Here is a 16,291-nt window from a genome sequence, read left to right on the forward strand (position 1 = left end):
CTTGAAAAAGATTTTTTTAAATAGATATGACAAACTCAATAGAAGGAAGTTGTAGGAATATAAAGATCTCTCAAAATCAACAGTAGAAGACAAACCAATAGAAAACAGAAAAAGATACAAACTTTCTTGAATTCAAAAATATAAGAGCTGAAAATACAAGAAATATAAAAATATAGGCAAACTCATTAATAATCATAGGACTGCCAATTGATATAAAACGAGACAAAATGACACATGGACAAACACTGAGAAGCTTGACAACAGTAATGCAAGGATGTGGGACAAGAGGAACGCTGATTCTTTGCAGTCAGAAGGGCAAATCAGGACTAACACCTTCGAGAGACATGTGATGACTTAGACTGAAGGTACAGGTATCCTATGACCTATAAATTTTGCTCCTAAATATACAGAGAATAAAGATTGTGCACATGTCTGTGTGTGTGCATGTGTGTGCGTGTAGACACATGAGCTTCACAGAGGAAGAGACTTTTATGATTGATTTATGGATAAGTGTACAGGTAATAAAATTTTAAAAACAGTGTGGTGATGTTGAAGACCACAGTCAGGAAGTGGATACCTCTGAGGAAAAGGGAGAAAATGGACTATGAGGAGCAAGACACAGAAATTTCATTTGAATATATAATATATCATTTTTTAAGTTATTCTCTATACTTTTTTGATATGCCTTACAATTTATTAAACCAACATGTGCCTACGTAATAAAGATGTAGTGATAGATTAATAAATTAGAAACAGAAAATGAACAGGATAGATCAACTAATCTCAGATCTTGGCTTTTTTAAATGTAAGTTTAAATATAAATTAAAAAGACAGAAAACACAAATATAGACGAAGACGTAGGATGAGATGTTTTCAAATTCTTAAAGGATATCATTTGATACATTTTAATAAGTATAAATATTTCAATGACGTAGATAATTTTTTAGGTGAGTGAACCTTTGTCAAATGTATGTGAGATTCACTGGAGTCACAGTGACAGTTATATACTCAGCTGGAACCCCCTAGGCCACATCTGTGAGAGCCCCAAATCTTCCAAATACATGACCATTTTTGGGTAACTCAGGTTCTCTGGTCACCTCTGTACTTGGGTTCTCTGCTGACCCTCGTCTTTACAATGCTTACCTCAGTTTCTGCCAAAAATATTAAAATTACATTCTCAAGGTATTTGGAAGCATGAAAGATTTTACTGAAAACTGGATGACCAAGTTAAATATTCCCAAACAAAATAATAGGCATAAGTTCCATTAGGCCACCACATCACTGGAGAAATTCCCTTAGCTCTTTTCCTAACATAGCCCTTGTTTCCCGCCACCTCTTTGAGTTCTTTCTCTATCCTCTTAATTCTCTATGTTCTGCTTTCTTTCCTCTCTGCACTGCACAAGACAATAATAATTTCTCTCATTTTCTGCTACACATAGCTAATAAATTCTTAATTCCAGTTAGCACCTATGCTTTCTGGGTCTCATGTCCTATATCAATAGTTCATCAAGGTATTTTCCAGATAGAAGTAGATTCTCTCTAAAAGGGACTCAAATGACAGATGCTAACATACTATATTTTTCACCTCCTCAATTATGATTCCAAAATACACTCAAGAAGTTGTGAAACAGTATTTACAGCATTATCTCAAATATGAAGTATGCCTAAAACATACATACATTTACAAAAATATGGTATTTGCATGCATATTAATTGCTTATTAATAACTCATAATATTCCATTTCTATTTTTAAATATTATTTTGATAATTAGAAAAATGACATTAGCTCGGCTGGGCATGGCTCAGCAGTTGAGCGTTGACCTAGGATCCAGGCGATCGGGGTTCGATTCCCAGTCAGGGCACATGCCTGGGTTGCAGGCTCGCTCCCCAGTTGGGGGCGTGCAGGAGGCAGCCGATCAATGACTCTCCCATCACTGATGTTTCTATCTCTCTCTCTCCCTCTCCTTTCCTCTCTCTGAAATCAATAAAGATATATATATTTTTAAAAATGACATTAAATAAAAAAGTACAGGAATAGTATTCCTTAAATAAAGAAAATAGCCACACTTTCTGCTAATACAGGTTCTGTGACATGTCTAGAATATTGATAGCATCACTCTGCCTCCTAGCATGCTGGGACTTAGGCAGAGGTAGAGTGCCCTATTCAATGGATCTATTCCCTGTCCTATCCCTCCAGAAGCTTTCAGTGAACATTTTCCTGAGTTGTGCACCCCAGTGTTGCTCTACCGTATTTTCTGGTATCTATACTTTTGCTGTACTTGAATTTCTGTCCTTTGGGAAGTTGCCTTGTTTCATATTGATTCTCTAAGACATCCTGCAGTGTTTGCCCCTGAAGTCACTTGCCTACAGAGACTAACACACATGCACAGATGTGCATTTAATGAAGAGTAAGCAGCAGTGATTCTGCACTGACAGCCTGAAACTGTGGCACGGAATAACTCCAGGTCTCTTTCTATATGCTCTTTATGTCCCTGTCCTTATATTAGTCTCCTTCCCTAATAATTAGTAAAAGTGATATTTTCCCATGGGACCCTTCCTGAAACCCTGGGCTAGCACAGCATCACTGTGACATATTCTTATAGAAATCTTCACTTAATCTTTTGTAAAAACTATTCCCATATAATTTCAGCTCCATGAGAACATCATGCTTATCTTGTTTACTAGTATATTTCTGGACTGTAACAAGTGCTTAGTGAATAAATGAAGAGATGGATGATGGATGGATGGATGGATGGATGGATGGATGGATGGATGGATGGATGGATGGATGTACAGATAGGTGGCCATTACCCAGCCTCCTTAAAATTTTCTCTCTCATCTTTAACTTTATTCACTTGTTCATGTAGCAAAAAAACAAAAACAAAACAAAACAAAAGAACAGTTCAGCCAGTGTTCTCACCAAAATATATCTGTCTCCTGTGAAAAGATCTAAAGGAAATTAAAAGTGTTCAATAAAATCAAGATGGCAATTTACTAGAAATCCAATACTAAGTTTAAGAGAATTTCAACCAGACTTTTCCTCATTCTTTTCCATTCTAGTTTGCTTTTTTTAAGAACCTTGCTCAAGAAAACACATGAGTCTTTTCTCTGTCATTGCTCCTACAGACTTCATATCAGTGAGATTCTTCTGTCACAGTGACCCTGCAAATCCCTGTCTACTTTATACTGATGGATGCACACTTGCCTGGCTCCTCCCTGGACCACCACCTAGTGCTGCTCCTCAATGAACACTTCCTTGGAGTACCCCTCTCTGATTATGCCAATGACCACACTTTCTCACCAAATTTATCAGTTTGGTTCTCTATCCCTTATACTATTATCTAAAACATCACCTCCCTGATATGGAAAGGTTATCATTCATACCTTGGAATTGATGGCACTTTTGTCCATTTTTTAGCACCTTCATTCTATTGGAAACAGCTCCTAATAATAGGGTCATTTCTTTAAAAAAAAAAAAAAAAAATGTGCACTGACTATTCTCTTTCTTCTCCATCTCCCCTGTTCTTGGTCTCCTTACATCCAGACTTCCCCAAGGCCATTCTGTATATTTCATGACTAATTTATCCAAATCAACCCTTCTCTGAGGACCTTCTTCTTTTCAAAACCTCCAAAAGTTTCTAATTGTCTTAGAATTTATAAATATAAAATCCCCTGTACTTAACTAGGCATTCTATAATGGAGTTATAGTATCTATATACAATCTACTTCCTTCCAACCTTAATACTGACTTTTGACTACAATCACGCTAGTGTCCCCATTCCTGACATCTTGAATTTACTTCCGATATTGCCCTTTTCAGACTGGTCCTCATTCTGCTCTTTTTTTTTAATCTGAATCCTCTTAACTTTGGCCAGATCAAATTCCACATACTTCATGAAGCCTTCATTTTTAGTCCATACCAAGTTTTGCTTCTATGAACTCCTCTCATATTTTATATTTTATACCAGGTCATTAATCTATATGCTCCATGTGTGTTAGATCTACCTCTCAAATTCGACCATATAATTCCTCAGGAAAATATATATATTAGACTTCCTCTCTATTCCCCATTGTACCTGCAGTGTCATGGACTTAGCACAACTTAATAAATTTAATATTGACTGCAAACTAAAGATGCCTTCCTTCCCCTGGCTGAATTCTTGAAGGGGACTATTGTAATAAAGAAAGGAACTGAGTTAGGAAAATGATAGGAAAACAGTGCAAAGAAAGTGAATGAGACAGATTTGAAGACCAAAGAGTTTTGAGAACTATTTTCAAGCCTGAGCCAATGTTACCATGACCAAGCTTGCTAATAACCACAAGCAAACTAGCTACCCACCTGCTGTGGTAAGAAAGCATTTGGAGCTCAGAGAGAGTGAGTGGTAGCTTCAGATAACATTTTGACACTAAAACATCTTTATATTGATTAATATCCTTCTGAGATCCCCTAGCCAGTTTCTGGGAAAACTTTTATGTTATACCTGTGGAGAAAAGTGAGGGTAGGGATTGTGAGCACTTTGACATAAGCAGACAGACACAGAGAGAAATCCCTTGCCAAATTTCTAAGAGTAATACAACTGGGAATAGAAACCAGGTCCCCATGCCTTACCAGCTGGTGTTCTACCAGCTAGACCACACTGTCTCTCTTGCCAGCCTAGACTCATAGCTGTGCATAATTCTGGTATTTGTTTTTCTGTGCTATTGAAGATAGGACATCTATTCATTGGGTATGGTAAAAATTTTTGTTTGTACAAATTTATAATTAGTGATGTTGCTACAGCAACAACAAAAAAATCATTTATTTCAAAGCTATAAGAAAATTAAGAAATTCTTGGTGTAAGATAAGGAATATTTAATTGCAAATTATTGAAAGGGATACACTTTGAGAATTGGCAAATCTCCTGTATTAATTTCTATACATCTATGTTTTTATACTAGAGTTCGAGCTACTCTATTCCACAAAGCAGGATTCTGAGCACACAGGACTTCTGTAGCTTTATGTTTGTGTCAAACCATGATTGTAGATATAAGAATGCTGTGTTTTCCCATCTGCTCTTCTAGTCTGCGTGTGCACTAACGTATATGGATCGCTAATTGAGAAACTGCAACTTTGACTCACACTGAGATGAGAATTTTACATTTAATTCAAGGAAAATGAAGGTTTAGGATCAGGTAAAATATACTTCTTTGATTGGTTACCAAGCCAGAGATCTACTTGGGGTTGCAAAAAGGAGGCAATCCTTGATACTAGTATTTAAACCTTTACTCTTTCAAACATCTGTGCGTGCTTCAGACCAGCTGTTCCACTAAAAAACTGCCCTACAGCCAAATGAGCTGTACTTATGCAAAGCATTTTTGATGGTGGCAATTGTAGCAGTGTCTATAGAACTAAAGTGGAGCTGAAAACTATATAAGCTGATGAGTGGCAGAGAGGCTGGGTCCGTCCTCTAAAATAATTTTCATCGATACTACAATCTTTCTTTCATGCCTTTATGTATTGTCTGATCCACCACGATAAAGAGAAAAAAAAATTGCAGAAAGCAAATAATTCACTTGACAGAAATTAAAGGTTGAAGCAGTGTGGACGACTGAGAAGAAATATCATAAATATGAATCATTTAAGGGACATTTAAGATTAGTAAGTGCCAGGAGGTGGAGCAGTGCAGGGGAACAAACTCAATGGCAGGGCACACACACCAGAGCTGATTTCTAGAAGGTCATAGGGTTGCTGCCCCTGTTGTTCACTGGTTCCTAAACATGGTTTGCCTTGCTCACCAGTTCTTTTTAGAGGAAAAGGTAAGGTTTTTAAATTTCCTTCAATAGTGAATTTGAGGTGGACAGGACATAACACACCAAGAAGAAGAATCATTTCAGCCCCTGAATTAATTCACTGAAGTGTAAAATGAGACCATAAGAAATATAGATTTCTTACCTTTTCAGATTTCTTACAATCTTGGATATATCAGATATATATAGAATTCTACTTAGGAATATAAAGTTAAGGCAGAGAGGCTCTGGAAAGAGAGAGGGAAGGAGAAAAGGGCCAATGTGGTTGGTAAGGGAAAATAACTATAAAAAATATAAGCCCTAGAATTTAGGATAAAGGCTGATTGGGGAGAGGTAAATTATAAGGGAAATAGATGAACACAGGAAGAAAATGTTTCTGATACCTTCGTACATACACTGACCAAGAAGAGAAATACTTCATTTGTGATAGAAGATAAGTGTTCTAGGGAATAAAGCATATTATTCAAGAACCATATTTTTAGGCTACTGGAAAAAGTCCTTGTGCAAGATTTCAAAAATATGACAGAGAACTATCTGGTTGTTAAAAATGCTGGTAATTATATAAATGGATTTTTTAAGTCATTTCAATATTTAATCAAAACAAAACAGATAAAATAAAATGGTGAGGGAAAATATAGGAAAGGGACTCTGCAGGAAACCCTCATAATTCCACATGTACCCACACAGCCTGCCCTTCTTCAACTGGATAAAGGACAGAAAGCTTAAGCAGGCACTGGAGCTCCTTCCCACGGGATCTGTTCACTCTTTTCTCCTGTCCCTCCTGCTTCCCACTTCCATGCTCCTCACCAGACTCACCTACACTCCGCCTTCCCCCAGGGAGTTTCCCACCCTCCCCTACCTTTGCTCAGGTCTTTCTCCTCCATGGGAATGGCCTTACCCTCCTTCCTTTGGTCACATGTCATGGCTTTGTGCATATTTCTATGCTTCCTGAACTTATGTGGCTTTCTCCCTCACCAGCATAGAGAAGTTTTCTTTCATTATTTCCTCCACCAAGTTCCCTATCCCTTGCTCTCTTTCCTCCCCCTCTGGCACTCCTATAATGCGAATGTTGTTTCGCTTCATGTTGTCACAAAACTCCCTTAGACTGTCCTCATGTTTTTTAAGTGTTTTTTCTTTTTGCTGCTCTGATTGAGTGATTTTTTTCTACCTTGTCTTCTAAGTCACTTATTCTATTCTCTGCTTCATTGAGCCTGCTTTTAATTCCTTCCAGTGCATTTTTAATATCTGATACAGCATTCTTTATCTCTGTCTGAGTTTTGTTTATAGTATGTATCTCTTTTTTCATGTTTTCACTAAGGTCTTTGATCTTATCATCTAGTGCCTTCTTAAGTTCCTTGAACATCTTCATAATCAATACTCTGAACTCTGTTTCTGATAACTTGCTTAACTCCATCTCATCAAAGTCTTTTTCTGGCGATTTTTCCTTTTCTTTAATTTGGGGGTTGTTTCTTTGTCTCTCCATTTTGGTAGCTCTTAGTGTTTGTATCTATATACTAGGTATATTTTCTGACTCTCAGTCTTGTGGGGAGGGATTTTGTATTGTGAGACCAGTGGAGCCCAGAAGTGTGTTTTCCTTATACTTCTGAGCTCTTTGCTCTAGGTGTGTCCCTGTTGTGGGTGTCCTTTTTGTGGGTTCTTTGGGTTCTCCTGTTGTGGTTGGGTTCTCCTGTTGTGTTATTGACCAGTCCTCAGGAGGACTCTCCTCTCAGGTTGGCTAACTGTGTGTCTCAGCCCCAACCTCATCATGTAAGCTGTTGTACGGGTGCTGGCAAGGCAGAACAATACCCAACTAAACTTCCAGGAAACAGGGGGGATCTTACAAAATATCTTGACAGTCACAATGAAGACATCTCAACTGAAAATAGAACTGGGAGCATGAAGGTAGAACACAAGTTCTAGAGGAAAAAAAATAGCTTAAAAAAAGATAAAGAAAAGTAAAGCTTAGAGAGAGAGTATATTGTTGTTAATAGTGACTAAAATTTAGAAAATAATAATAATAAACTAAAATGTAAAAAATAGAGAAGCTACTGGGAGATATAGAGGCAGAGAAAATATTCTGAAAGAAGGGCCAGCAAACAATTAAGGGAGAGAATAGGAATAGGATAATAGTTAAAAATGAAAAACTAAAAATACATTAAAGAGAATAAGAGAAACTAACAATCTAACAAAAAGACAGGAAGACAGAAGGGAGGAAAACAAAAGCAAGAAGGAAAAGAAGGAGAAAAAAGAAAAAGTTATGCCAATGGATCGAGAGGAGAGAGAGAGAGATAAAGCCCGGGCAGGGAGGGAGTCCAATAAGAGATTTGGGAAAACTGTAGAGAAAAGCAGTAAACTTGTTGGTAATATTGATAAAGTCCCAGCCTGTGCATATTTCTAAAAAGTCACAACATCTAAGATGTGTTGTTGCTTTTTTTTCTTTTCAGAACATCCAATATTACATACTTTGTCCAGGTTAAATTTATTTTATTCTGGTTAATCATTTTTTCATGTTGTGCTGTATTTTATAAACTAGATTGTGATAAGTAATGTGAAGGCAGAGTCTGTCTTTGATACTACATAGACTTTCCCAAACTAACTAAGTTGGTGAAAGGTAGTGACAACTAAGAGGTGAGGCTTAATAAATGCCTGTAGTTTCATTAAAAATAATGATAGCTATCGTATATCTAACATTAAGTAATTGAAATGTGCCAGGTTTAGGGCTAGATACTTGATTTTTATAAGAATCATAGTAATAAGAATCATCATCATAACACCCTTTCCTTTCCTTTTTCCCCTTCCTTCCTTTCTTCCTTCCTTCCTTCCTTCCTTCCTTTCATTTTTCTTAGGAAAGGAGGATTAGTAAGTACCCTGATATGAAAACATTTTTAAAAGCTTCTCTTTGTGTTGCATTTTATAAACCAATGTCAAATTGATGCAAATTCTAGGCTTATATAAGGAAGGCAGTAACTTGATCTATATGATATTTTTAGAACAAAAAAAATTTTATTCACATGCTAAATATGTGTTAAACCTATAGGTTTAAACACTTACATCAGATTATAGAGTCTGAACTTCTTTCCAGCCAAACTAAAACCTTCCAAGTCAGTGGGAAATAGAATAATTTACTGAGGTAGATCCTGTACTCAGTTATCAATTACTTCAGAACATTATTCAGAAGTGCTTGGTGAACAGTTAATGACAGAGTCTGCCCTGCTTTTCAAGCTCTGCTTGTTTTCAGGTATCTACTGTTGTTATTATAGAGTATGGCTTACAGCTTGCAATCTTCATGGCCCTGAGAAAATCACAGACTAAAATCTGAGCTTCTCATTTGTGTGTCAAATTTGGCTAAGCATTTTTATAGCATGACTGTCACAGACCAGTTGTGTATATATCCATTGGGTCAGGCATGTGCTCAGTTTTTTCACTTCTTTGTTAGGGCTACTTGATAGTCCGTGGCAAGCTATATATCTTCACTTGATTATTTAAATTCTCTTAGGGGTTAGCTCACATTATTTTAATTTTTTTAGGACAATAAATAATAGGTGCTCTGCTGGCATGGCTCAGCAGTTGAGCATCGACCTATGGTACAGGAGATAGCGGTTCGATTTCTAGCCAGGGCACATGCCCTGGTTGTGGGCTTGATCCCCAGTGAGGGGTGTGCAGGAGGCAGCCAATCAGTGATTCTCTCATCATTAATGGTTCTATCTCTCTCTCCCCCTCTCCCTTCCTCCCTCTGAAATCAATAAAGACATATTTAAAAAAAAAAAAGTATAGGAAATGCTTGCATATCTAGTTCTAAGAGGCAAACTCTTCAAATGCTTTCATGCTTTGAATTTTCTTCATATGCTGAAATTAATTCACTGGTATTTTCTTTTCATTATTATGAATTTCTTTTTAACATTTAATATTGAGAATCCAGGTCAGATTGTTTGTATGTATGTATGTATGCATGTATGTATGTATCTATCTATGTATTGGTATGGTGAAGGGAAAAAACACAAAAACACAATTTATTTTGCCCCAAGAGGCCAGTTAACCAACACCAGTAGTTTGCAGTATTTTCAGCCTCTTGCAGTCCAGGATCTGTTTAGGGTTATCTGTTCTGTTCCCTTGATCTCTCAGCTTATTCTCAGGCCAATATCACACTGTTTTTAATTATTGGCTCTTATAATAGAAGAAGCCTTCTTGTTCCAGTATTTAATTCATTATTTTTGGACAGTTCCCCACTGTTTATTTTTTTCAGATGTATTTTTGAATCATTTCCCCAAAGTTACAAAACAAATTCCATTGGGATTTCATTTTGAAGACCCAGATTGATTTGGGGAGAATTGGCATCATTACAATATTTAATATTCCCAATAGTATAATCCAAACTTATGTCTGAAATGTGAAACCTGTTTTATTTCTGTTATCATTTTGGGGGAAGTGGCTCTGAACAAAATTTCAACTATTCCAACAAAGCTTAACTGGTTTATGGATGAGCAGGATCTTCAGTTCTTTGACCTCACAGCCTCCTCACTGACAATAGAACTTGCCTTTGAGCACCTTCATTGAGGTGCTCACTGTGAACCCAGGTTCATAGTTCCAGAGACAAGCTTGGTCAAGGAGCTGATATACTTGGATGTGAAGAGGATTCCTTTGTCTGGCCAGAGGTCTATCTGCCCATGAGGTCACTAATCATTTCGGTTCTTTCTTGTCTGTTTTCCTGTCCTTTTGTGGCTGCCTCTCCTCCATCTCCTCCATCCTGCCAGGTACATTGACTCAATATATGTTTGAACTGAGTTTAGGTGCCAAAGGAAGCTTAGCTCTGAGCTTCATGGTTAGCCTTCCCATGGTTAATGAAAAGACCACACCAGAGGTAGGGAATGGAAAATAAACTTAGAACTTAGTTTGGAGGGAAAGTGTATGCCTTTAGTAAACTTTCTTTTTTAGTATTGAGAAGAAGCTTCATTGCCTCTTCTTGTCATCTTTATCAAAGCTAAACTGATTCACCTTTTTTTTAAAAAAAAAAAAATATATCTTTATTGATTTCAGAGAGAGGAAAGAAGAGGGAGAGAGACAGAAACATCAATGATGAGACAGTCATTGATTGAGCCCACAACCTGGGCATGTGCCCTAACCAGGAATCAAACCCCGATCGCCTGGATCCTACGTTGACGCTCAACCGCTGAGCCACGCCTGGCGAGGCTGATTCACCTTTTTTGTTGCTGTTAGGGATTAAGTTATACTTTTAAGGAAAACACTTTCTAGTAGCCACCTTTCTTCCCTATGAACAGTGAATGCTTTCTCTTTCTTGATGAAAATAATTCCATTTCAAGGAGACAGCTGGGAAGATACAAGCTCAACCATCAACAGATTGCCAGCCTTGTGGTTGGGGGGTTGAGAGGTCTGTCATTCATTTCTGCCCTCCCACAGTTCCATCAACTGCTTGTAGTATAGGTGACGCCACCAGTCTCTGGTGTGAGCCCATGATGGCTGTAGAAAATAAATAGCTTTTAGAATTCAAGTTTGGGTTTTAGAGATCTGTAGATCCATCAGATCCAGAAGTCACTATAATGCCTGGTTCCTGCATTCTCTGAAATCTCCTTTTTATGCTTGTTAACCCCAAATTCTCCTTGAAAAAAGTTTGGAAACTTGATTCTAAGCAGAGTTATTAATACAAATACTTTCCTGCCCTCCCTGGGGTTGTGTTTAAAATATCCATTTAAGCATGATCCACAGGTTTATTTTAAATGTTTACAAATGTAGTGTTTATTGTAGAAAATGGACACTATATTTTCATACAGCTTCAAATATTCCACATCTTTCAAAATGAAAAATGAGTTAATAAAATCTTCAGTATTAGGTTATTGTGTTAAGAAAACAAGAAACAGAAAAGACAGTGAAATGTACAGTTGATTCCCTCCTTAATTCTATATGGTACTAGTTTCCTTCCAGTGACTCTTGAAGTTGAGGAAGTCAAAGTCAGGTTACCTGAGTGTCAGGTCTGCTCAGCACAGACCAATGGTGAGTGTGTGCTCTGTACAGGGAGGGTGCAACCCAGAGGCAAGCAAAATGAGGGCTTTTGAGAACAGTCTTCAGTTATGTGCTGGTTATTGTCTAACCAATCTGCTTACTATTCCAGAAGTGTTACCCTAGTCTCCTTAGATGCCTGATGTTCTAGTGCATTTTCACAGCCATCCACAGTCACTGCTTGTTTTGGATCTATTTTTCATGACAGGATGATAGCTTTCTCTCCTTGCTGTGGCTTCAGAAAATTGCTGTGAAAAATGTTTCATAAGATTTCCTTTTGTTCCTCTTTTTTTCCCTTTGTTTGCCCTTTGGGTAACTCCTGTATGCTCCTTTCACATGCAGCATGAGATTAGATTTTTTAGAAATTACACTGCATGTCAGTTATGTATTAGAGCAATCTGTCATCTTCACATTGGGAGCACTGGGTGCTGTCTCCAACACCTGGTTCTCTAGCACTCATATTTCGGAAAACACAGTAACGTGTGTTATGTGAACAGTGTCAGCAAGCCGTTGCTCTTAATAGGAGGTTCTAAATTATGAATATTATCAGACATCCCAGTGCAGCATTAGGCGGTGATTCTGTGGTTAAAACAGGAGAGCATTCACACTACCACCAGGCAGGGGCAAATGAAAAGACTAAAAATATATTGCTTCCATTAGTTTTAAAAGCTGAGTTGGAGAGTAGCAGCAATGTGGTGTTATATAGCAATAGTTTAGGACCCTACATAGTATTCTTCTTTCCATTTTATAAATAAGTAAATCTATGGCATATTTATCCCCCGTCTCTCTTTGCCTCTCCAGGTTGGTCAGTGCTCAGTTTGGGCAACTACCAAACGGAGGTCTGTAATTCTTTTTGGACGTTTGCTAAAGGTGGGAGCCCAGCAGGAGCTTCATAATAGTATCTATTATTAACGCACATCCATTTTACAAAAAGGATCCGTGCCAGGAAGCACTCCAAAGGACCCAGCCACATTTTATCTTAGGAAGGCTGATATTTAAAACATCAAAATAAAATAGCTCACACAGCTGAACAGAAAGCAACAAAAAAACAGCCCATGAAGTGCAACCTGAACTTCTAGCACAGCCAACCCAGGGGCTTTCCTCGCACACAGAAGGTGTGTGCCGTTCAGGAAATGGTTCTTTCTGCAGCAACAGGGATTGAGGGATAAGTACATAATTATGGAACCACAAAGACATCCAGTTGTAAAACACAAGCCTCACCCATTCATTCATCTGTTTCTTGCAGAGTTATTTACCTGTGCAAATAGTGGGGGTCCATAATTCCGTACAGATGCATATTGCAGTCATTTCAAGGTGATTTGCCTTTTCCTGAGTGAAACTAGCATTTATACTCTGTTAAATATACATACACTGAGAATGATCACAAGTGAAGGTTATAAACATCTCGCTCATATGCCCCTATGATTTTTTTTTTATGAAGAAATGTTATTTAAAGTAAGTTTATGTATTTAAAATTCTCTCAGTACATGATTGGTTGTCAGTTCACAGACAATTACATAAAAAGGCTTTTCTGAAATACTATTGTTGTGACATGTATCTATCGAAAGACATTCATACAATCTCATTCTCATTGTCTCTAAAACCTGATGTTTTAAATAGTATGAGGAACACAGAAAATGAGGTCCAACCCACAAGTGCCCAGGCAATCCAAGATTGCCTTGTTCACAAAACACATTTTTCTTACTGTGACTTCACAATCTTACTCTCACTGCTTCAATATGTATTTGACGTGAGTTTTCTATCCCTTGAAATATTTGAGCATTTCTTTCCCTTACATCGCAGAAATGCAAGCACAAAGATTTTTCAGGTCGTGACAAAAACTATCTGAAAAACTGCATTTTGTTTATGTCATTCATTAGCTCTCAGTAGCACAAGAGTTACAAAATCAGCACTGTATCTTTTATTTCTTATATGTCTATGTGGTTTTAGAAGACTATAGTGAATTGCAGAAACTTTTACTTCATGAAATTTGAAAATGAGCTGGGTACCATTTGACATCTATACAATATCCCGATTCCAACTTGAGCTCGTGGGCACAGATATTCACTCACGGGGCTGTACATTTCCCCCAGATATCTATTTGCAGAGATATCAGTGCACTGATTACATTTTCCACACCATGGAAGCAGTCAATTATTTCTTGGTATCCATCCATCTCATCAACCTTAATGGGTTTTTACTTGGTCTTGCCATCCTGGGTATATGGCTCTGTGTTAAGCGCATGGAATGGTTTAACTTTAAATAATTTGAGTCCCCATACACACACTCATTGACCTAATGACTTACACATATAGGGCAGGGTGGGCCTACTGGTCCAGCAGCCTATGGGGGTACAGGAGCTTCCTCCGTTCATGAGTAAATATGCAACTATGAAGTATTTCTACTGGCTGCATGGCACTTTGTATCTATGCCATGACACCAGAAGGATAGAGGCATAATTTGGCCGCTTTCTTTACTTTCAGAGGTCATGTGTCAAGTATAATATGCATATCTTGTTAAATTTTAAAAATTCATTAACTACAATCTGCCAAACTCCAAAGAATTAAAGCATTTTTTCTTATTTTAAAGCAAAAATGTAATTTTGATTTTATTGATCTCATAATGTCTGATATCAATAATATTCACCAATCCATCATTGAAATCTCACAGAAGAAATGTATGCTGTTTCTGCATGGAAGTTTTACAGCATATTTTTATTTATTCCTTCAATTACTCCATCTGTTTGCATGAGAGGCATTCCTGTCAAGTCAATACAGTTACTTCAGAATTTGGGAGGTACACAACACATAGAAGAACAACAAAGACATTGAAAAAATAATTTTTATATTAAAAAAAACAAACTTGTTTTCCACTGTCCCTATCCTGTTTATATACAACAAAAAATAAAAAAAACCTGAGGCATGTTGAGATAAGTATAGTTATTAGCTACCTAGCTGTTAGACAGTTTCTTGGAAACTTCAGTTAACAGTTGTTATTTGGTTGATAATTTACATTCCTGAAGCTGTAACCCATCACAGTCTCCAAATCTTCACATTTCTATTTAACCTCTGAGTTCAAGCTAAATGTAGTGGTGAATGTGAAATCAGAAAAAAAGAAAATGCAGTTGCAAAACATGGATCCTTAGTCGCAGTTAGGAAAGAGAGAAATAATAGAAGCATTGTCTGAGAGACAAGTGGAAGTCAGAAATTAAAGCATGTGCAGATTGCTCAACTGTAATATTAATGTCTTATTGCTTTATAATGGCCGACACTGGGGTGTGTTTCAGCTAAAAATACATACACGACACATCTCCCTGGGGCCTAAGAATACTTTTGATTTACTTTCTCAAGGAGGAGGAAATTCCAGTTTTGCTAGTTTATAGGTATGCTGCATTTCTGTTCTCTTCAAGTAAGCCAAGAAGTACAGATAAACTAGTTTAAAAGAAAAAAACAACTGGCATCCTTCTATACACTGAAAATATTTTCTGTACTGCAGATGTTGAACCTTATTTTATGATGCTTCCATTCAGTCAAGGCAATAAAAAATAACTATGATTACTACATGATCTAAAGGAAGTAAACTAACCTTTGCTTTAAGGTTAAAAGAGCATACGTGAAATAACAAAACACAAAACAATGCATTTGTGCAGTGAAGGATGGCTTGAGAGAGAAGGCTCAGAAACTGGTTCAACTCTAGCAAACAGTGTCGGTTGGCATTATACCATATGAACGAATCAATATGATTCAGCGAAAGGATTTCCACCGCCTCCAAAACACCTGTTATGCAAACCACTGTTTACCTATCTGCTCTGAACTCAGACCCGAGGGTGGCCGGGGCTTCAGGCTTTTTGTTTATTGATCTGTTTGTTTTACTCTTCTGGAGTTTTGGTGAAGGGACAGATTTTGAATCTATAAACCCATTTCAAGTCTCCCCGCCAGTAAGAGTTGATGTGTAAGAAGCAGCCTAGAACTGGGGAGTTAAACAGTGACTGGCACAAAATCGCGTCCGTCTTTCTATGCCTCCTGGGAAGAAAAAACGCGGCGAGTGCGGGCAAGGCCTCGCGCCGCACACAGCCCGCCCATGCCCGCCCAGACAGCGGCTCTGCTCCTGGGCTTTCCTGAACCCCGCCTGTCGCCCTTGCCACCTGCTCTCAGGGAGCTTTCTTGGCCATCTTCAAGTTTAGTAAAACACAGGGATGGTGCTTCATTCCTGTGTTATGAAAATGAGGCTGGCGGGGAGGAAATACGTGAATGGCCTTTTGAAGGTCACGCTATTTCTGTCTAGAGGAATGTATTAACTCAGAGCAAGAATAAGAACTCACAGGCCGGAGGAGCTAGCACCTGGGCACTAAAATGTCACTGAGGCCACGGCAACATGACTGAAAATGCTGGGAGCTGTAGCAAATTGCATTTTCCAAACTCCTCTCAGAGAGAACTGCAAATAATTGCCATGATAAGGGCTTGCTTACCTTTGTAGCCCCAGCCAAGCAGG

The sequence above is a fragment of the Miniopterus schreibersii genome, assembly GCF_964146895.1.
Source record: "Miniopterus schreibersii genome assembly, chromosome: 4".
In the NCBI taxonomy this organism is placed as follows: Eukaryota; Metazoa; Chordata; class Mammalia; order Chiroptera; family Miniopteridae; genus Miniopterus; species Miniopterus schreibersii.